Source organism: Miniopterus schreibersii (genome assembly GCF_964146895.1).
Source record: "Miniopterus schreibersii genome assembly, chromosome: 9".
Taxonomy (NCBI): domain Eukaryota; kingdom Metazoa; phylum Chordata; class Mammalia; order Chiroptera; family Miniopteridae; genus Miniopterus; species Miniopterus schreibersii.
The window spans coordinates 59666490-59689781 of NC_138118.1; the positions used below are offsets into that span (position 1 = coordinate 59666490).

The 23292-nt window shown below is 35.7% G+C and overlaps 1 long non-coding RNA gene across 1 annotated transcript in view; it reads left to right on the forward strand.

The window, feature by feature from the left end:
* The window catches only part of LOC308562228, a 164911-nt gene that overhangs the window by 68447 nt on the left and 73172 nt on the right, over positions 1-23292 (forward strand). The window lies entirely within an intron of this gene.

The window sequence follows — 23292 nt, forward strand, 5'->3', positions numbered from 1 at the left end:
GGCATTTAGTTTAAATGTTTTTGTTTCATGGTTTTGACAGTGCTATGATACGATGTTACTTTGCAACCATCATGGTGCCACTATTTCAAAGGTCACTGAGACACTCAGCCTGTATTTATATTCCATTTCCTTCTTGGAACACTGCGTTTAAAGTCCTGATTGACTTCACCAAGTTGCTGAGGCTTTGGAAGACCTCTTAGAAGCCAGAAATTTCAAAAAGAATTAAAAACTGACTCGGAAGTTTGAAACATAAAAGGTTGAAGCAAAATTAAACTCTCATTTAAAAAAGATAAATTGATATGACACAGATTAAATGATCTGTTCAATAAAAATTACACTAAATATAAAGGTGAAGATTCTAACAAAGTTGACATTATTCCTAATTTAAAGCTTTTCTCCAATTCACATCACTGTCCTCTCATTACCAGAGAAGGTAAACATATTTCATCAAATACTTTCTAACTCAAATAATTTACTCACACTTTCCAATTGATCATTGGAAAGTTTCAACTTGCTTTGAGTACTTAGATACTCTCCACATAGAGCAGAGGCAGTCATTTAGTTCTTTAAATTTTTGCTCTGTGGAACGGATGTTTAAGAGCAATTATTTTGTTGGCTGAAGACTCACTGATACTGCTTACTTTGGTTTAAGATTATGAACATCCAACCCACAAAACACTATGTCCGCAGTGGCATTTGGCCCATGCCTTAGAAACATCACCATCTACCTTCATAAAGGGGAGAGGAACTTGCTTTGCCCACCTTGAGTCCATGCAAGATTATGGTTGCGTAATTCCACTGCAGGAAAATGACTAATTGAGAATAAGGCCCATGCTCCCATCTGCACAGTTAGGTTAGTGTACCCATTCAATAGCAGAGCAACTCATTTATAAAATTACATTTTGAAGGATTTTTTCCAGTAGCTAGACCCGATATAAATTACCCTATCAGACATGAAATTAGCAGGAAAAAGCAACGTCCTAAGGGGTTATTGAAAATAGTTTAAGAAACAAGTTTGCTTTTTTAACAAATATCTGGCCAAGGTTGAACAGTATTAATAAAGAATGGTGAAATACCCAAGAGCTAGCTGAGCAGATTGCTGCCATCACCTGCAGGCCTGAGAGGACAAAGGGGGAGAATGTATACTAAGAACCTTTTAAGACCTCCAACTACAGAAAAGATCTGTCTTAAGAAGCTGAAGTTTTGGTCAAAGAACACAGCCTTAGCCAACTCATGGCAGATCAGGGGCGAACTGCAGGAATAAATACCCTGAATTCTCTCCTCCTAACCTTAAACGTTCAGACAGCGCCTCATATTGGCTGAACAAATCAGAATTTGAGGATAGGAAAGCCTGATTTATAGGAATCAGCCCCGAAGCATATAGTAGGGTGGGGAAGGCACAAAGTCTGTGTGGAAGGGCAGCCAGATATGGTCCAGCCGTTTGCATTACGAAAATTTATTGAATAGCTGCATTGTTTCCCTACTGGAAAAAATACCTTCAAATGTGATCATCTTACTTGTTTCAGCAGAAACTTTCACTGGCTTGTAATTATTTTCTAATATGAATGCAGGTTCTCACATGCATTTTTAATCACCATAAGAATATCTCTCTTCCATAACAATCTGAACTTCAAAACACAGCTCTTAAATTTTCCAGTTAAGAGAGCCAATAAATTATATTTTCTTTTTTGGCTAAAAGCTTGTTTGAAGTTGTGCGTCTTGTAGCCAAGAGTCCTTATGACCTTACTTGCTTTCTTCAGTCTCACTGTATTCAGTTCCTTAAACATGCTCCTATGAATGTTTCAGAAATGACTGCAGAATAGTAAGTGGCTGAAATGGAAAGTGCTTTTCTCCAGGCCCCTCGTGAAAAATAAAGGAGTCACAATAAGCCCAGAAGACAAGGTGACATGCTTGCCTGCACAGTTTCCTTAGGAAAAGTCCCAAAAATATCATAAGACAAGATCACTTTATTTAAAAACCAGCATATTCAGAGTCCTGTTCGTTGTACCCAGAATCTTGGGGAAAATATCTGATTTTCACACAAGAGGGATGGTATATGTAGTTATAAAGAGTCTTGTCTTTAATAAATTGTATTGTGACCGAATCGTAATTAGGCTCTGAAGACTTGGGTGGCACATTTTAATCTCTAGGATTCAGTTCACTCATTTACCTAAGAAGGACTCTGAAATAACAATGATTTTGATAATGCTACTAATAATTATAATCAGAGCTACTATTTTTGAGGGCTTGATCCTGTTCTAAGTACTGCAATAAGACATTTTAATGTGTTTTGTCTCATCTTCACAGTAGTTGTGTAAAGTAAATATCAATCCCATATTATAGCTGAAAAACCAGATCTCAGAAATTAAGCAACTTGCCACATTCTCTCTTTTATTCTCTCATCATGAGTTTTTCCGTTATTACACTCACTGCACTTACATCTTAGCACATGTAAGGGTCTATATTAACAATATAAAAATATTTGCTTAAGGAAGGAATTGAGAGGAAACTCCAGAAGAGAAAGAAGTCTTAGTTGTGTGTTTGTTTAAATATCTTAAAACTGATAAATTGCATAATCTATATTAAAGCTAAGATTAACCAAGAAGGTAGGAAAAAAGTGTTTAATAATTTTTTCCACTTTTCTCATATTCTATTTCATAATATTTGATGTAATGCTGACTTTTTTTTAGGGTAAAGCTAGCCATAGTGGAATTGTACTAAGAAGGATGGATGGTAATTGTGATTTCACATCTGAGACCAAGGCGGTTTTATTGCTGTTTCTCATCTAAAATTAGTTACCTGAAAAAGGGTAGAGCCTGGTATCAATTAAATTGGGGACTTCATGAGTTAAACACAGAGTCAAATACAAAGCCAAATTTGAACCATACAGCATCTTATTGCTATATATCTTTTTAATTACCATGAGGCCTATACAAATAACTCATTAAAGTGCATATGAAAGTAAAATAGAATAAATATTAAATGATAAAATGCAATAATGTAGTCTAAATATAAATGCAAACAATTTGCATTTATGTAGGGCCTTTACTTTCAGATGTTAAAACCTACTAGGAGTAGTATCTCCTCAGGCATTATGATGTAGGAAGCAAGAATGATTTGCAGTGTTTGTTCTGAATAACTTGTCTAAGGGGTCAGGTTGGCTGAGGAGAGCATCCACCCTCCTGTTTTTGCTATAGCTGCTTCCCAGTGTTGTCTTCCTAAAGACTGAAATTGAAGTGTAAGAAAGAAAATAACAAAAATTAAGATATTCATAGCAACAGTCAATTTGGATTAAAGTGCAAACATTTCCCAAACTATCAATGTACAGTAAACTTTGGTTACTGGTGAGTCTCCTATCTGAAAATACTAAGTGTATGCACTATAAGCAACAGATATTTCCAAAGGAATCGTGAATGTCATGTCATTTTTAACTATAAATATGAGATGTCTTTGTCTAAATGTTATCATTCCAGTCTTTGACAAATGCCCTGTTTATAAAAATCACTAAGATTTCTCTATCATCAGTAGTGTGAAATAAAGATTTTGGTTTCCAACAGTACATAGCACTTTTATTGATATTCCTTATAAATAAATAAGAAATGATATTGAAATGAGAATGAAGTACATGCTCAAGGCCTGAACTATTTTGCATAACATGATCTCTCCATTGCAAGGCTACTCAGATGCTGAAGGAAGTATAAACAGCTTTAGCACTATTGGTTTTATCAAATGCAGGCTAAATCCATATTCTCATGGGCAATTGCTCAGTGAAAGTTTAAGAAGCATTTTGTCATTTGAAAAACACGCACACAAATGCACACACACACAGTTCTTTCATTAACTAATGATTTTAATTTAGAAAAAAATACTTCCTCACTAAGAACTAACTAAATGTAAAATTAGAGCAAAAGTCAATCTCACTAGAAATAAAACACTGAAAACTATATGTTTCTCCATGTTCTCAACTCTGACTTAATAACTATCATCTTTACATTTTAAGACCATGAATTGAGGGAGAAATATCTCCAGTTTTGTGAAAATATCAGCATTTTCCCAAGTGAAATTTTTAGATGAGTTAAATGTCAGTGAACCAGAATTACTCCAATTGCATTTTTTAAAACTTTCATGTACATTTTAAACAAAAATAGGGAAATACTGTGAAACATTTACCTTCGGAAACATTAAGAATGACCACTTGGGCCTGGGTTATCTGCTTTTGACATTTAATCAAGGTCCAGAAGTGGACTGAGGACTGGGGAAATGTGTGGTGGAATAGAGTGCACCACCCAGAAACATAAACCCTGAATGTATTTTATGAATTCTGTGGGCTCAAATACTTATGTTAGGCTGGATAATGGCCCCCCTAATATGTCCACAGTCTAATTCCTGGAACCCTCAAATATTGTTTTATAAAGCAAAAGAAATTTTGCAGATGCAATGAAAGATTTTGAGATTATCATGGGTTAGCCAGGTGAACCCATGTAGTCACAAAGGTCTTATAGGAGCAGTGTAGGAGGAACAGAATCAGGGAGAAGGTCATGTGATGTTGGAAGTAGATGTTGGATTGATGAGCTTTGAAGATGGAGAAAGGGGCCCCAAGCCAAGGAATATAAGTGACCTTTAGTAGCTGGAAAAGGCAAGGAAATGAATTCACCCCAGAGCCTCTGGAAGTAATACAAACCTTTTGACACCTTTACTTAAGAGCAGTGAAACTGATTTTGAATTTTTGGACTCCAGAACTGTAAGAGAATAAATCAGTGTTGTTTTAAGCCACCAAGTTTGTGGTGATTTCTTAAAGCAGTCATCGGAAGCTAACACAATACCTTGCCTCTACATTTTTAAAGCATTTTTTTTTTTCTATTTAACTTTTAAAGTGAACACTTTACTTCTTGGATGGAAAATCAGGGAAGAATATAAGAAAATGGTGTTGGATAAAGATGACATTAAAAATGAACAGAATTCAGGACACCAGATAATATTAAATAACAAGATTGAAACAGCAGGACTCACAGAATAGTGCCTACCACCTATAGAAACCACAAAGTAGGAAAAACACATTAAGCCCAATAAAGAAATCATCTAAGTTTTTCTGGTGTTAACCATAAACTGTCACCGTCTTGACAGTGCTCTGCATAGAGCACACACAGATCTTTTTGTAATTATTTCAATCATAGCATCGATCTTTCCCTAATTTAAGGGTTGTGTCTTATTGCCTCTACCCTCAGATTATGTGAACTCTTAGAACACAAACTGTCTTTCCTCTATCTGTTGGAATCTAGGACTTGGTATTTAGTAAGCATTTAATAAATATATTTTGAATGAATAAATTAAAATCCAATAGCTGCTTCTCTTAATACCAATTTCACCCCACATTCCCACTCAGACTGAGAGAAGATTGAAGCCCCAGTTACTATCTGAACGCAGAGCCATTGTAAAGGAAGCCAGCAGAAAGTTCTTGAGTCTGGGGGAGAGAGCCCTCCCTAGCAGTCAGCACCCAATCCCAGGCCTCCACAATCCGAAGAGGTGCTAAATTCTCCAAGGAAAGCAGTTCATTGAAAGATATGAGATAAATGTTGTAAAATATTTCTGTCTTCCTAGCATGGACGTTGGCAATGGTCGGAATGAAACTAGCAGCAGTAGCTTTGGCCCTGTTGCGCATATCAAAAGAATGCAAAGAGCTAGCAGGAGCCTCGACTTTGACTGTTTCCTCAGATCTGAAGCCACTTGGAAATGATACATTTTAGGAATTTGACTGAAGGTAAAAATCTCCTCAGCTCACATCAGTTTGCACTTGGGTACACCGGTGAGAAAGAGTTCTGAATTAAACCCACGGGAAATGGGAAAGCAAGGGAGCCTGGCTTTCCCTGCGAGCTGAGAGCTGAGAGCTGGAGCAGGCGCTAAGCCGCTTACTCTGCTCTGTCATGCCCTGCACGAATTCAGGGGCACTTGCTCTCTGGAAATCAGGAGAGCCTTCTCTTGTCGGAAAGGAGAATTGGGAGCTAGGCAGTAGGAGAGATCAGATTCTCTGCAGCCTATGAATTTAGATTTTGTATTTGGTTTCTGTGACAGATGTCAGTTACCCAACAACGGTCAGGTAGGCAACTTTATTCACAGTGTGAAGTCTTATGTAATGATTCAGAGTGTTCCAACTTCACCTCCCATGAGTTATTTTTAAGTGAACAAACAAAGGTAATTATACTAAATTCAATGGACTTGCCCAAGAGCACATTAATGTGCCCTAGAGTAGAAATTAGAATATACTGTTTTCAGGGCTGCTTATACATTCAGCTCGGCTACCTTTCTGTCCAAGCGTAGCTTGGGCCAAATGTTCCTCTGCTGGAGACATGCAGAAATTTAGCCCATGGGATGGTTAACTAAAGAACCCCAGTGTGTGTGTGAGCTTCGCAGCCAAAAATCAGTGCTTAGGGCCTAAGAAAATGTTTTATTTATAATTTCTTTTAAGTAAGAAAAAATATATTATAATAATGAATATATAATAATGAATGCAGCTTTGATTATATTCATCTTTATATAACACAGCCATGATTATATTCATCTTTATATAACACAGCCATACAAGGTCATTTTTTAAAATTTATTTATTTATTTTTAATTAAGGAAAGGGTACATGACTTGAAACCTAGGATGGATAGAACCATTGCGTCGGGGGATATAAAAAAATAAAACCCAATATTTATTCAAAACATCCCACTCACATTTTGAAGAGCATAGCTTAAGATGATTTTATTTACAGTATTATATAGAAAAAGCCAGGAGGTGTTGTCCATCATCTAAATGAAAAAGGATGTGTTTTATTCAGTAATGAATTTTTTGTTATACAAATTTAATTTCAATTGAACACGAAAAGTATCTGAAGCTAGAAAGCTGGATGACCTTGAGGCAGACGCAAGCAGAGCCTCCCTCTGCCCTCCTTTGCCTTGGCATAGGGGTATGTTGAGATCATTATAGCAGCCTGGTTATAACCCACTCAGGTGTCCAGAGAGGAGCAGGGTAAGTGGGGATGGGGTGCCTGGGCTAGTTGCAGCATCCAGGGATGTAGCTTCTTCCTTGGAGCAGTCTGACTTAATTACCTTAGTGTCAATATTTTTGTGTATGTCATGATGTCTAGTCTAGGCTTCAGTTTCTTTATCTGTAAAATGTAAACATTGGACAAGCTGAGTTCCAGATCAGTTCAATTCAATAAACATTTTGAGAGCTCACTGCATTAACCTCTGAGACTCAAAGTTGAACAGAAGGTGGTTTGGCCAAAGTCATATATTTGAAAGAGTTTATTTTATATCCTCACCGGAGAGACAGGCAAGGCATCGTCTATCTTCCTGTAATACAAGTCACACTGTGATAAATTTGAGGATGGATTATAATCATTGAGTATCATTATAATGATACTAAAACTCAGAAGGAATGAATAATTTTAATTGCAGAAAAACACACAGGACCTCCCAATGCAGTGGCTGGGGAAATGGGATTAAATTCAAGTGTTTATATTTTCTTTATGGAAAAAACCTTATAAAATAGTTAAAGGCGTATCGTAATTCCTTAGGGAAATAATAATCAGTGGCTAAAATAAGAGTAAGGACACTTAAAATCAGTATGAAAAGCACCTTCTTTCATTCCATTCCCTCAACATTGGCATAGAACATTGAATGCCCTCAGCATTGGCACAGAACATTGAATGCCCTTAGCAATCTCATAGTGTATTGAGTAAGATTCCTGAAATGTGGACATGCATGAAAATCAGGCATTTGGCTCATTTATAATTGAAGAGAGAAATTAAATTGAAAGTGGCTCTCTTAGGCTTATTAAGAATGATAAATGACTGAGATAGGAAATGTTAGGAAGTTTAGGTCAACAGAGTTATTGGTTAAAATTGAATATGGTTACTTAGGGTTATGAAGGGCATATGCTCACAGCGCAACAATCAGACTATAGAAAATAGGTTACACAATAGATCAAAATATGAATCAGTTACTCTCTTTTTGTTTTTCCTTTTAATTCTGAAAAGTTTCAAACATACAGATGTGTAAAAGGAATGGTGCAATGGACCCCTCCTTACCCATCACCCAGCATCAACATTTATAAATATGCTGTCAAATTTATTTTATCTAAATTCTCCCTTCCCAACCCTTTGTTGGATTTTTTTAAAAAGAGCTTTATTGAAGTATAATTTACATACCATAAAATTCATCCATTGTAACTATATAAATCAATGACTTTGCACCCATCGTCACAATGCAATTCTAGAAGATTTCATTACCCCAAGAAGTTTCTTCATGCCCGTTGGTAGTCATTCACTGCTCCTACCTCTAGCCCCAGGAACTACTGGTCTGTCTGTCTCTGTAGATTTGCCTTTTCAGGGTATTTCCTATACGTGGAGCCATACAATATACAGGATTTTGTGTCCGACTTCTTTCACGTAATGTAGTATTTTTGAGATTCGTTCATGTTGAGTACATATCAGTAGTTTGTTTATTTTTATCGATGAATAGTATTCCATTGTAGGTATATACAACATTTTTTAAATCCATTCACCAGTTAATGAACATTGGCCTGTTTCCAGTTTGAAGCTATTGTGTATAATGCTACTACAGATATTTGTGTACAAGTCTTTGGACATATGCTTTTACTTTTTCTGGGTAGATACCTAGGAATAGAATTGCCTAATTATAGGTAAGTTTATTTTTAACTTTTACAGAAACTTTCCAAATGTTTTCCATTAAGGCTGTACTATTTTAATTCTTGCTAGCAATGAATGAGGCTTTTTCTTTTCATCCTTGGCAGATTTTCACCATAGATGATCATATCATCTGTTAATAAATACCACCTTACAAGTTCTTTTCCAGTCTGATCTCCTTTACTTCTGTTTCCTGATTATTGTACTGAATGGACTCTCCAATACAGTTGATGTTAAATGTAAGTTTTTCTTAGATGCCCCTTATCAGATTGAATAAATACCCTTTTTTTCCTCGCTTGCTGGAGGTTCTTATTATGACCGCCAGGTGAGTATTTTATGTTTCAGTTTCGCACCTGTATTCATCCAGGTTATTAGTTTGTAGTTTTCTTTCTTGTATAGTCTTTGTCTGCTTCGTTATCAGGGTAATTCTGGCCTCTAAGAATAAGTAGAGAAATATTCCTCCTCTTTGAATTTATAAAATGGTTTGAGTAGAATAGATATTATTTAGTTGTTAAATATTTGTTAAAATTCACCAGCAAACCATCTGGGCCTGGGTTTTTGTTTACAGGAAGATTTCAAACTAAAAATTCCGTTTCTTTTATAGGTATAGGCTATTTAGGTTATCGCTTTCTTTGTGAATGAGCTTTGATAGTTTGTGTCTTTCAGGGTATTTGTCCATTTCATCTAATTTGGTGAATTTATTGACATAAAATTGTTTTTAGTATTTCCCTATCTTTTTAGTACCAGTAGAATTTGTAATGATACCACCTACTCGTTAGTTGTGCCTTATCTATTTTTTTCTAGAAGTGTTTAAACTTTACTTATATTCTTAAAGGACCATATTTTGCTCTTATCTATTATTTATATTATTTTACTTTTTTCACTTTTATCTTCTGTATTTCCTTTCTTTTGCTAACTTTGTGTTTTATTTGCTCATCTATTTCTAAATTCTTGTAGTACAAGTTGTGGTCATTTTTCAGAAACATTTCTATATATTCCCTAAGTACAGTTTTAGTGGCAACCCTATAAATTTTGATACGTTGTGTTTTCATTTTCATTCAGTTTAAATATACTTTCTAATTTTGATTTCTCATTTATTCATGAGACATTTAAAAGTATATAATTTTGTTTCCAAATATTTGGGGATTTTTCATTATTCCTTCTAGTATTGATTTCCAGTTTAATTGTAGTTATAAAACTTACATAAATCCTTTAAAATTTTTGGAACATGTTTTATGGCTTAGAACATGGACTATTTGTTATATATTCCATGTGCACTTGAAAACATGTGCTTCAAGTTGTTGTTGGGTAAAGTGTTAATGTAGCCACCCCAGTTTTCTTTTGGTTAATGTGGCATATTTTTTGCATTATTTTACTTTTAAGCTATTTGTGTTGTTTATGTGTAGTGTGTTTTTTGTAGACATCATGCTTTTTTAATCTAACCTGATAATCTTTTTCTTTTACCTGGAGTGTTTACATTTGATGTGACTGTTGATGTGGTTGGCTTTAAACCTGTCATCTTGCTATTTCTTTTCTATTTGTCCAAATTCTTCTTTGTTCCCCTTTCCTCCTCGTGAAATTAATTGAATAGTTTTTTGGATTTCATTTTTTTCCTCCTTTGTTGGTTTACTAACAAATATTCTTTTTCTTATTTTAATGGTTGCTTTAGGGTTTATCGTGTACATCTTTAACCTATCACAGTTTATCTTCAAATGATATCACCTCTTTCTGCATAGTATAGGCATTTTATTATAGTATACTTTTGTATATTTCCTTTTAGACTTTATACTATTAATATTACCTATTTTAGTATTAGTATTTAGTATTCTGCTTAAATAGTAAATTATCTGTCAATGTGATTTTAAAAATTAGTAATTACACATTTACTTACATGGGTGCCATTTCTGGTGCTCTCTTTCCCTTTTTGTAGTTTCATATTATTATCTAATATTTTTTCTCCCTAAAAGAATACCTTTAATATTTCTTATAGTGCAGGTCTGCTGGTAATAAATTCTTTTAGCTTTCACATAGCTGAAAAATTCCTTATTTTGCTTTCATTTTTGAAAATTATATTAACCAGCCTGAGAATTCTCGGTTGACAGTAGTTTCTTTCAGTTCTTTATGAATGTTGCTCAATTGACTTCTTGCTTGTATTGTTATCTGTGAAAAGACTGTTGTTACTCTTACCCTGTTTCTCTTTACTGTCTTTTGCCCCCTATAGCTCCTTTTAAGTTTTCTTTGTTGCTACTAATTTTGAGCAAATTGTTGTGCTTTGATGTGTAGCTTATTATCTGTATCCTGCTCCTTTGTGTTTATTGGGTTTGGAGGGTTTTTTTAGCTACTTGGGTGTGTAGGTTTATAATTTTTATTCATTTGAATGCCAGACAACTTGTATTTTACTATGAAGGATGCTAGATGTTTAAATATTTCTATAAATATTAAAATTGTTTTCTAGGATGCAGTGAGCTGTTTGATTATTTAAGTCTTAGTTTTATGAGCAAGTAGAAAAGTAGATCTCAGGGTCTCAGTTGATGCTTTTGAAACTATTTTCTATCCTGAGTCTAGTTCTGCAGGTCACTGACAGCTTCATGTAGATACTTTTTGCATCTCATCTTTCTCTTCTAGCTGTTTTTGGTGATATCATTACTCTGTCATAAGCTGCTTTATTTAAGTGGCATAAAAAAAGGCATCATAAAACTTTATAGCTTCTTAATTAAGTAAAGCAATAAATAAATTTTTAAATGGAAAATATACTTTTTTTCTACTTTACCCTCTAAAAGCTTCCAAAGAGTGAGTTGTGACCCAGCAAATCCCTGGTCTAGCTCTTGACTTCAATGAGTTTCTAAATCCTGGGGGAAATAGCAGTTTAATCAGAAGTGGCCTGGATAGAAGAGGGTTACAGTTCCCAACACATGGCCATCAGGAAAGCAGGGATGTTGATGACCTCAGAGGTGATAAATAATGATTGAAAAATATACTCTGAGGCAGTATTTTAAGTGCTGGACTTAGAGATATGAGCCATAATATTTCCTTAGTCACATTAAATTATAGCAATTTTTAGACCAAATTAGTAATTCATTAAGGTGAATTACTATTCACATTTATCCTGAAGTAAATGGCTTTTAGTAACAGCTCCATTGGAGTGATAGAAGTGAATTTTTTTTCTCCCATTATCTTTTTCAATATTTTTATTTCAAATTAATTATTTCCTGCACATTACTGTGCTACAAATGTAATACTCTTAATGAGGGAGGAGCACATCGTCTCATCACTCTGATCAATTGATATCCGGGTTTAACAGAAAATATATCATGGTCATTTGGGTAAAAATGGTGAGATGGAGATCAGTTTTTGTTTTGTTTTGTTTTATTTTGTTTATTTTTTTTTAAATATGGATTGTGCATATATGCATATAAATTCTTTGGTTGCTCTCTCCCCCTCCACCCACCCACCCTCCTCCATCCCTCTGACATTCGTCAGTCTCAGCTATGCTTCCATGGCATTGAATCTAGTCTGTTCATCAGTATATTAAGTTCTTTAGATTCCACGTATAAGCGAGATCATGTGATGTTTGTCTTTCTCTGCCTGGCTTGTTTCACTTAGCATAATATTCTTCAGGTCCATCCATCCTGATCCTTCTTCTTTACAGCCGCATACTATTCCATGGTGTAAATGTCCCACAGCTTTTTTATCCACTCAGCTACTGATGGGCACTTGGGCTGTTTCCAGATCTTAGCCATTGTAAACTGTGCTGCTATGAACATGGGGTGCATAGATTGTTTGATTGGTGCCTCAGGATTCTTAGGATATAGTCCTAGAAGTAGGATCACTGGGTCAAATTTTTAATTAGATACTACAGCATGGAATTTTCCAATAAATTAGGACACAAAGCATTCAGAGAAGAGAAGAGAAAGATAGCAACTGTGCATCACAAAGAGACTAGGCATTCCCAGCTTCATGGGTGATGAGAAGCACACAGTTTTAATATAATGGAAGAAAGTAATATCTTCTTAATAATAGTTACAGTTTCTATGCTGAAAAGGAGCTTTGAGGAAGTGCAAAAGCAAAGATTAAAATTTATTCCATATGGTAATGCTATCTGATGTGAAAAGACAGTATTCTAGGGCAGACTTAGAAGAGACAGGGTGAGGGATCAGTACTGCGGACATATACAGGAATCCTAATTTGCTCAGAAAAGTACTCTTAGACATAGCAGTCAAGGGGTTTTACCAGTCGGTGGTGAGGAGGAACAGGAAATTTACATCAAAACATCACTTTACATTAACAATTATGCCTGTGTTAAATGTTGAGAACAGTAAGTACAGTTCTCTTTTCAGAGTGTGGGTTTAGTGATGTAGACTACAAGAGTTCCAGTTAAAGAGCCTCTCTAAATATTAACATATAAAGAGATTTCTGAACCTGGAAGTTGTATTCTACCATTGTGGTCAAGATTCAAGTACTCACATTAGGCACAACACTTATAAATATTACTCTTTAATGAATGTTATTTTGTCTGGATGAACTTCACAATGATACTATAATTTACAATCATTAGTGTGAGCTCAATGTATATTACTCTCTTCTATTACTATACAGATTACAGTTACAGTAAAATTATATGTTTGAAAGTAATTTATATTTTAAAAGGGCATTGAGGAAAATTAACTTTCAGATCCTCTAAAATGATTGTACTTTTTATAATAATAAAGAAAGCAACATTTAGCAAAGCATTCCACTCTTAGATCCTTCATGAAGAGAGAATTAATAAAATGATGCAAAGAAAACACTATTTTCCTAAAGAGAACTCATTGTGAAGTTATATTATTTTTTCCTCTGAAAGGCATCAGTGGCCCCATTTTTCACCATTGCTTCTAAATGTGAATTCATTGGTCTTGTTTCCAATAACCTTAAAGCCTGAATATTAGAAAGAATAAAATTGTCTGAATAGTTTATCGGTATATGTATGTATGTGTGAGCACACACTTGTGCTTATGTATCTGGGCCTTTCTTCTTATTACAATGAAAATAAATAAGGTAAAAAGTAAATGTCTCACATGGAAGTAAAAATAAAATAGAACTAAGGAGATGGTATACTTCTACAATTGTGTTTTTTAAATGTAAGACTCATAGCATTGGGCACAAGTATCCTCTTTAAGTTATAACTGCAGGAAAAATGTGAAGTGATTCAAAATTGTTAAGAACTTTCTAATACTGTGAACTATTAAATACAAAATTTCAATTTAATTTGCTTCTAATTATAAAATTGAAATAAAGAAAATAGTTTGCTTGGGAAAAAAATAAAATGAAATAGGAATCAGCCACTTCTGGGAAATACAGAAACCTGTAAAAAGAAGCACAAGGGTAAAGCTAAGCATTAAAAAAAAAAAAAAGGTTCCTTATGTATCATGTCATTTTATTTTCCAGGAACTCTGAGAGGTTAGCAAGAAAGGTATTATGAGATAGAAAAAGAAATCTCTGAGAATTTCTAAAGTCAGGCAACCTCAGCCCTCACTATTTTCTCTGAAGATTGACATTTAGAGAACTTTTTTTTTTTTTTAACACCAGAGGTATAACAGACAAAGAATAAAAGAAAGAAAAACTGTCTTGAAAATAACCAACATCCCAAAGATTAGATAATTGAACATTCATTAAGAGTAAAGTTGTGAAACTGATTAGTAGTCATAAGACATGTCTTGGTGGGTGAGAAAGAATGTCAGATACACAGAAGTTAGACAACGTGTTGCTGTTCATAGTCACAAAGTCACATGCTGTCTACCTGATTTTTTTCCCCTATCATCAATGTGAAGAAATAAACTCCCTAAGATATTCCTCTTATAACCAAGGACCGTCCTAACACCTGTCACTAAGGTATGTGGAGTGATGAGTGTCCTGTCATTAATGTGTGCTTGGTGACCAGTACCAACGGAAGGGATCATTTGGCAAAAGGAATGGAGACGCTGGTTTTCTTGAGATATTTTTATGGAGAAAGCATAAGCAGATCATGTGGCTCCATGTGGCCTGGCAGTTTTGATTGGCCTGCCAGTGCTCTGAGACACTCTGAGCGTTATAATTTTGGCCTTGTTAGGTTGCTCTCCACCCACCCTCGGTGAATGAAGTCACTTCTGTTCCCCCAACTTAGCAGGTGCTTGTGTTGGATATCTTTCCATGCCTCTCCAGAGTCATTCACCCTTCTCCAAAATGCTCTGCCCTTGCCTTCCTGACTCAGATTGACTGGATTTTGCCAATCTGTAGCATCGGCAAGATGTTAGAAGGAGGGGGAGGAAGCTTGGAGGAAAGTGAGGTCAGGATATTTATTTTCCAAGCTCTTTCCTATGGGGTTTGCAAGGACTGGCCTTCTCAGCTCTCTAAACACACTGAGTTCTTTCTATCCCTATACTTTCACTCATACTGACCTCTCTACCTGGAATATTTTTACCTCCTACCAATTCCTAGTTCTGTTTAAGTCCTGTTCATCTTAGCACAAACAACACTACCTTAGGGAAGCCTATTCTGATTCACTAGATTTAGTTAGGACTCCATTATATACTTTTCATTTAATTCAACCGTAGTTTAAAAATTTTTTTTTAATATATCTTTATTGATTTCAGAGAGAGGAAAGGAGAGGGAGGGAGAGAGAAACATCAATGATGAGAGAGAGTCAATGATCGGCTGCCTCCTGCACGCCCCCCACTGGGAATCGAGCCTGCACCTCGGGCTTGTGCCCTGACCCGGAATCAAACCATGATCTTCTGGATCCTAGATCCATGCTCAACCACTGGGCCACACTGGCTGGGCTGTAATTTAAAATTTTAAAGGTGACTCTTTGTTAATGTTCATGTAATCAACTAGTCTATAAATTCCATTAGGGCAGGTGTGATTTTCTAGGCAGCTCCTTGTAGTATAGAAATTCAATAAGCAACATCTTAGTATCAATGTTAGCAGTGGACGTTAGATATGACAGAGTGGGTGACAATCACTGATAGACCCAAGACTTAGGCAGGTGAAAAAAGATAGACATGGACAAGAAGAACTACAAGGACATAAGATACAGACAATGAGAATTAACAGGCACCATCTCCTAAATCAGGGATGCCAACCAGATTTCAGCTCACCTGTTATCTTTGATCTCTGTTCTTGCCTTCCAGGAATGATGTTTTGAGAAGGATTCTGAGCTGCATTAGAACTCAGGTAGAAAAGAAATATTGTCATTGATTAATGATGTCTTTCTTTTTCTTGGAGTGGAAGAATGAATGATGCTTGTGTGCTATAGGTTTTCCATGTCTGTTGAAAGGTATTGGCAAGTAACTGTGGTCCAAGTATTGATCTGTGAAGAACTTAGAGTAGATCTAGCCACATTAAGAAAATCCATGGAAGGAACTCAAATTTACTGAAAACAAGAAAGCGAAACAAGCAAAAACTCAAATACCAAAGACAAAAAATAAAATCAATCAAGTAGGATAAAGCTTATTGGTATAGCAACTGATTTTACCAAGATGCTTTTACTTGTGGTAGAACACCATAATTATCTTTCCCAGTACAGGTAACATAAAAATATTAACATTTTTTACCATTTTCCATGTTCCCGACAGTGTGATACAGCTTTACATTTATTCTCATTTAATCCTCACGATACACTATGAAATGAGTACTATTGTTACTCCATTTTATAGATGAGAAACTCAACTTCAGAGAGATTAAATAATTCATAGAAGCACTTAAAACACAATGCAAGAGCCAAGATTTTAATCTGGATTTATAAGATTTTTTAAAAAGACATATTCTTAACACATGTAACTTGAAGTTCTGTTTACCCACAACTTTTTAGGAAGACCTTAAGATATATAAAAAGATAATTTGTAAATGAAATAAATTACCCAATAAAGAGCAAATGTACTAATATTTTTCTGAAATACCGAAAGACGTAATTTTGCAGCTCTATAAGGGCAACTGAAAGGAATAGTCACAAAACTATGATAATTTTTATCCCAGGGAGTTGTTTTTTTTTTATGTAACTGTATCATTAATTGATGATTTTCTTAGTTATTTTTCAAGCCATTCCAGTAAAACTAATCAGTCTGATATTTCTAGTGTCATCACTTTCCAATATTTGATAGATAGTACTAATTGTGGCTTTTCCAATCTTAAAATGGTCCTAGGATTCTATATGAATTCTTGAAAATTGCAACTTATGGCCATAATATACTTCTGTTTATCATTAAGTATATATTTATGAAATGCCCTTTTATTTGGATTGAGTCAAGTTTTCTTAAGAAAATATTTGTATAATGAGGTCTGCCTTGAGAAGTGACTGTAGATGATAGAAATGTGCCATAGTCACAAAAGATAAAAAATCTTTGACTCTTGTAAATGGAAGCACTTTGATAGTGAGCTCCATAGCCTCAGCCGTGATCAGTTATTTTTCTAAAATAAAAATAGAGCACAAAAAGGCAACCAACCGAATGAGAGATGTTTGCAAACAACAGCTCCAACAAGGGGTTAATATCCCAAAATATATAAAGAACACATACAGCCCTAACCAGTTTGGCTCAGTGGTTAGAGCATCAGCCTGTGGACTGAAGGGTCTCGGGTTTGATTCTGGTCAAGGGCGCATACCTGGGCTGCAGTTTCGATCCCCGCCCTGGTCTGAGTGTGTGGGAGAGGCAACCAATGTCTCTCTCTCACATTGATGTTTCTCTCGCTCTGTCTCTTCCCCTCCCTTCCACTCTCTCTAAAAAAAAAAAAAAATCAATGGAAAAAATATCCTCGGATGAAGGTAAAAAAAAAAAAAAGAACTCATACAACTCAACACCAAACAAACAAACAATCCAATTAAAAAATGGGCAGAAGATTTGAACAGATACTTCTCCTAAGAAGATATACAAATGGTCAAGAGACCTATGAAAAGATGCTCAACTTCACTAGCTATCGAAATGCAAATCAAAACTACAATGAGATACCACCGCACACCTGTTCGAATGGCTGTTATCAACAAGACACGTACTAGCAAGTGTTGGAGAGACTGTGGAGAAAAAAGGAACTCTCATTCAAGGCTGGTGAGAATGCAACCTGGTACAGCCACTATGGAAAACACTATGGAAGTTTTTCAAAAATTAAGAATATGATCCAGCAATCCCTCTTTTGGGTATCTACCTGAAAACTTTGAAAACATTTATTTGCAAAGATATATGCATCCCTATGTTCACTGCAGCATTATTCATGGTGGTCAAGACATGGAAACAGCCTGAAGTGTTCTTTGATAGATGACTGGATAAAGAAAAGTTGGCACATATATACAATGGAATACTACTCAGCCGTAAAAAAGATGAGATACTGCCATTTGTGACAACATGGATGGACCTTGAGAATATCATGTTAAGTGAAATAAGTCAGTCATAAAAAGCTAAGAACCATTTAATTTCACTCATATGTGGGATACAAAACTGAAATTTATAGACACAGACAACAGTGTGGTGGTTACTAGAGGAAAGGGGCATGGGGAGGTTAGTAAAGGGTAAAGGGGGCCAAATATATGGTGACAGAAATTGACTTGACTTTGGGTGGTGGACATACAATGCAATATGCAGATCATCTATCATAGAAATGTACACTTGAAACCTATATGATCTTATTAACCAGTGTCATCTTGATAAATTTAATTCAAAAAAATAGGGCAGACTTTAGGACTACTGGTCTTATATCTTTCATAAGCATGCAAAATATTCTAAAATGATTAGAGAAAACCATGGGTTGGGTATAGTGACTAGGTATGACACTTTATTCTATATCAGTGGAATGAGTTTCTTATCCTATATAAAGAAGATATTCAGTCATTAATGCTTGTCAGTGGTTCTCTCTGTCTCTCTCCCATTTAAAATTTTTCTGTGCAGTAACCTATTACCCCAAGGTCCCTTGTCATGTTGCCTAACCCATCCACTAGACCAAGGTCTAAACTTGAAAGAAAGCTGAGTTTCTGTTGTGCTATTCTGCCATCAGGAGATAGATGTAACCGTAAAACTCTCAGCTGATCATGTGAGCTCTGACTCTACACCAGGAATTGTCAAAGTTTTTCTGTAAAAGGCCAGAGAGTAAATATATTAGATATTGTGGGCCATATGGTCTATATCACAACTACTTAGCAATCTATGATGTTGTAAAATGAAAGTCGTCACAGACAAAATATAGACAAATAAATGTGACTATGTTCCATTATAACTTTATTTGCAAGACCTTATGTGGCTTACAGGCCGTGGTTTGCCAATTTCTACCTTGTACCTTCCCTCAGGCCCAAATTCACTGCTTCTTCCATATTGCAACTACTTTTAAGAAACTACCATGTATCAAATTTTGGTGGGTATCAAATTATCTTAAAAAGACTACCAAAACACTCCTCTCTTTTCCAATTATATGTGAGGCTAGGATTGCTTTACGCCCTTCAACCGAGCCAGCACGCCACAATGGGAGGAATTCCTTATTTTCAAAACGAAAGATCAGGTTCCAAGTCTGAAATGACTTTAGAGAATAGAGGGTCAGGTAGGGTTATGCTACTCTCACAGGTGCAGTGTTAAGGCGGAGAAGTTCCTGCTAAAACCCTTGAAGTTCCCAAAGCTCTAGGTTTGGAGAAAAGTCCTCCACAGTTTGGGCGGTGAGCAGAGCAAAGCACCCCGCAGAGTGCAGCCCTCACTCTGCCGCACGGGGGTGCATTGGAACCTCTCAGAATGCTTTGGGAAGCTCAGCTCTCATTTAATTCAATTTCTTTTTGACTGATAAATACTTCTTATTGAATTTACATGTTTCTTGGACCTCTAACGCTTTATTAGAATAGCCTATATTTGATTTTAAGTTCCCAGAGGGAAGAGACTAGATTTGTTTAGTTCCTTTTGAAATGGCCAAGCATAGACCACAGCCAAACTTGTATATAATAAACAAATGATGGTGATTAATTTCTTCTCCTCGAGAGCCTGGCTTGTGGCACGAAGTAGATACTCTATCTTCTTTACTAATCTACTAAAAGATTTAACCATATCCCTACTGCCCAGAGTTTACAGTAATGAAGAAAACAACACAGATACAAATATATCTACCTGAAATTCCCACTATAACAATGGGCAGGGTTCCAAAAGTTTGATTATAAATCTGTTGTTCAGAAGCTGGAAGATATTTTTCTTTGGGAAACAGTATTATTCATGATATTTATATCTCTAAATATATTTGTGGTATAGTGTTGTATTACTACAACAATAATGCAATGTTTCTATGGGAAACGTATTCAAAGTTATCTATCAAAGAAACATTGCACTCTAGTAAAGAAATATTTTATCTTTTCTATTAACATACCATCTTCTGGGTAGTACAAGAAGAGACTCTTGACATCTAAGTCATTGAAAATGTTCTGATACAGGAACTTGAGCTGGAACAAGATTATGACTTGAGGGGTAGTGATAGTGACCCTGTGATAAAGAGGGGACTGAGGAGAGAGGGTTGTGCAAAGAATTCCAGAAGTAGAGAGACAAACGAGTTGTAGAGTTGAGTTTTCTACTAGGGTAACATTGTAGTGGTCACTGAGTTCCAGTTGGCACTCAGTCTCCCCATTGTTTCCTAGGCCTAGAGGACTGACCTGTTTTCCCATCCCATGGTCATCACCTCACATGTTTCTCCCCTTTGTGGTCCACACGTCTACTTTCCTTGATCTCTGGATCCTAAACACTAACATTCATCATAAACACGAGTCTTAATATATTTGAGGCACTCCTCAGTAAGTCTGGCAGAAGCAGAAAATAGCATGTTGTTCAACTTTTAATACATCCTCATATTGATTCATCAACACTAAATTTAGAGTTCAACATTTAGTGAGAAAACTATTCAAATTAGAAAATTTGTAATTATAATATTGCATTTGTTTCTAGAGAAAGTGTGTTAACAGAGTAGTGTGATGTAAAGTAAAGAAATTATGCAACTGCCCTGGTCAGTGTGGTTCAGTTGGTTAAGCTTCCTCCCATGTACCAAAAGGTTGCTGGTTCAATTCCCAGTCAGGGCACAGGCCCGGGTTGGGGGCTCAGTCCCCGGTAGGGGGCGTACACGAGACAGCTGATCGATGTTTCACACTCGCATCAATGATTCTCTTTCCCTCTCCCCCTCCCTCTCCCTCTCTCTCTAAAAATCAATAAAAAAATCTTTTAAAAAAAATTATGCACCTGTATATATACTTATACACAAAACCTATGTTTAAGTTTTGTTCTGTCTATCCCTCTTACTTCTAATATTTCCATGGCCATAATAACAGTATAACATGGGCATGGAGAAAGAATATCTGCAAGGGATTGAGAACGGAAGATTAGTTGTAGGGGAACAGTTGAATATGATTTCTGTCTGTCCACTTTGATGATTTTACTTTTGACTAAATAGTTTTAGGGACATTTTTCAAGCTGGTTAAGACCCTAATGGAATTGACTGTTCCACTAACACCGGTGGCTTTTGAGAAGAATTAGCAAAATCCATAAAACACCTAAAATGAGAGTATTATCTTCTATTCAACAAAAGCAGCAGGAGGAAATGAGGAATAAAGTAGATAATGATGATTTAGGAAGAGAAACCCTGAGAAGTTCAAAGACTAACATTAATTACATCAGGTGTATACAGGATTTAATTAATATGATCCCACAGTACTACCGCTAATTTCTCACCCTCCAAAATATTACTTATTAAAAGTTTATTTTTCATTAACATGCAGGTATAAATTGGTGCCTGAGAACAATGAACTAGGGCTAGAGAAAATATTTCACATATGTCTTTGCTCTGTTTCTTCTTAAAGTCTATACTTTTTCACTGTTAATGATAACAGCGTTCTGTGTTTCCATGCTCATTAATCAGTCAGCAGCTTCATTGATTCTTCTGGGGAGACAACTCTATTCAGAAAACTACCACCCGGCCAGGTGTGGCTCAGTGGTTGAGCATCGACCTAGGATCCAGGAGATTGCGGTTCGATTCCTGGGCAGGGCACATGCCCGGGTTGCGGGCTCGATCCCCAGCGGTGGGCGTGCAGGAGGCAGCCGATCAATGACTCTCTCATCATTGATGTTTCTCTCTCTCTCTCCCTCTCCCTTCCTCTCTCTGAAATCAATAAAGATATATTAAAAACAAAACAAAAAAACTACCAAGATAGCAGATTCTCCTGCTTACATAACAACCACACATGTAGTAGCAGAAGTTTATCGAAAAGCCCATAATCTCTTCTTTTCTAAGGCAGTACTTTAGCAACTTTGCTAATACATTGATATCTTTATAATAGGAAGACAAATATCCTATTACCTTTCTTTTTAGTAAGATGAAATATTGGAATGATAAAGAAGGTTAAAGATAGTGAATTTTTTCATTACCTTTTAAGAAAAAGCCCTATATATATCTGTATTCAGTTTTCTGACTCAAGTAGAAATTTGGGGGGTATTTTTTAAAATTTATTTTAAATTTATAAACAGTAAAATTCAATCATGATGTTGCAGAGTTCTATGAGATTTGACAAACACATGGAATCATGTAATTACTTCCATAATCAAAATATAGAAAAGTTTCAGCACCCCTTTACAAAACCTCCTCGGGCTGCCACTGTAGAGTCAGACCTATTTCTTTAACCCTTGATAGCACTGACCTGTTCTTTATTCATATAGTGTTGCATTTTTCAGAATGTCAAATGAAATGAATCATATAGTAAGACTTTTGGCCTTAACTTCTTTCAGCCAGCATAATGTATTTGAAATACTTGCATGTTGTTGTAGGCATCAGTAGTTCATACCTTTTTATTCTTAAGTAATATTACGTTAAATAAACAACACAATTTGATTTTTTTTTTCTCCTGATGAGCGACATGTGGGTTGTTTCTAGTTTTTTGCAAATGAAGCTGCTATAAACATTTGTAACAGGTTTTTGTGTGAATATATGTTTTTATTTCAGTTGTGTAAATACCTATGAGTGGGTCTTCTGGGTAGGAATTAACTGTATAGTTAACTTTATAAGAAACTGCCAGTGGTTGTACCATTTGGCATTTCTACCGGTAATATTTGAGAGTCCTAGTTGCTCTTCTGCATCCTTGCCAGCACTTAGTATTGCCAGGTGTTTTTGTTGTTTGCTTTTTGGTCATTCTAATAAATGAATAGTGGAATTTTATTCTATTGTTAATTTGCATTTCCATCAGCAAGGAGTAATTATACTGATTGTCTTTTCCATCTTATTTGCCATCTGTATATTTTGGAGGGTGAGGTATTTGTTCAAGTCTTTTGTCTATTGATATTGGGTTTTCTTGTTGTTGAGTTTTGAAGGTTGTTCATATATTCTGGATACAAGTCCTTTGCCAGGGATGTAATTTGAAAACATTTTCTCTGAGTTTGTGGCTTATCTTTTCATTCCCTGAATGTCTTTCACAGATTAAACATGTTTAGTTTTCATGAAGCCAATTAATCTTACTTTGCTTTTATAGATTATGCCCCGTGGTGCACTTGAGGAACAGTAGAGGGCAGAGTGGGGAGGGGGTGAGGGAGCCACTGAGCCCGGAGCGTGGAGTAAGAAGTGAACATAGAGGGAGACCAAGAAGGGGCTTTGGCTCTTACTCT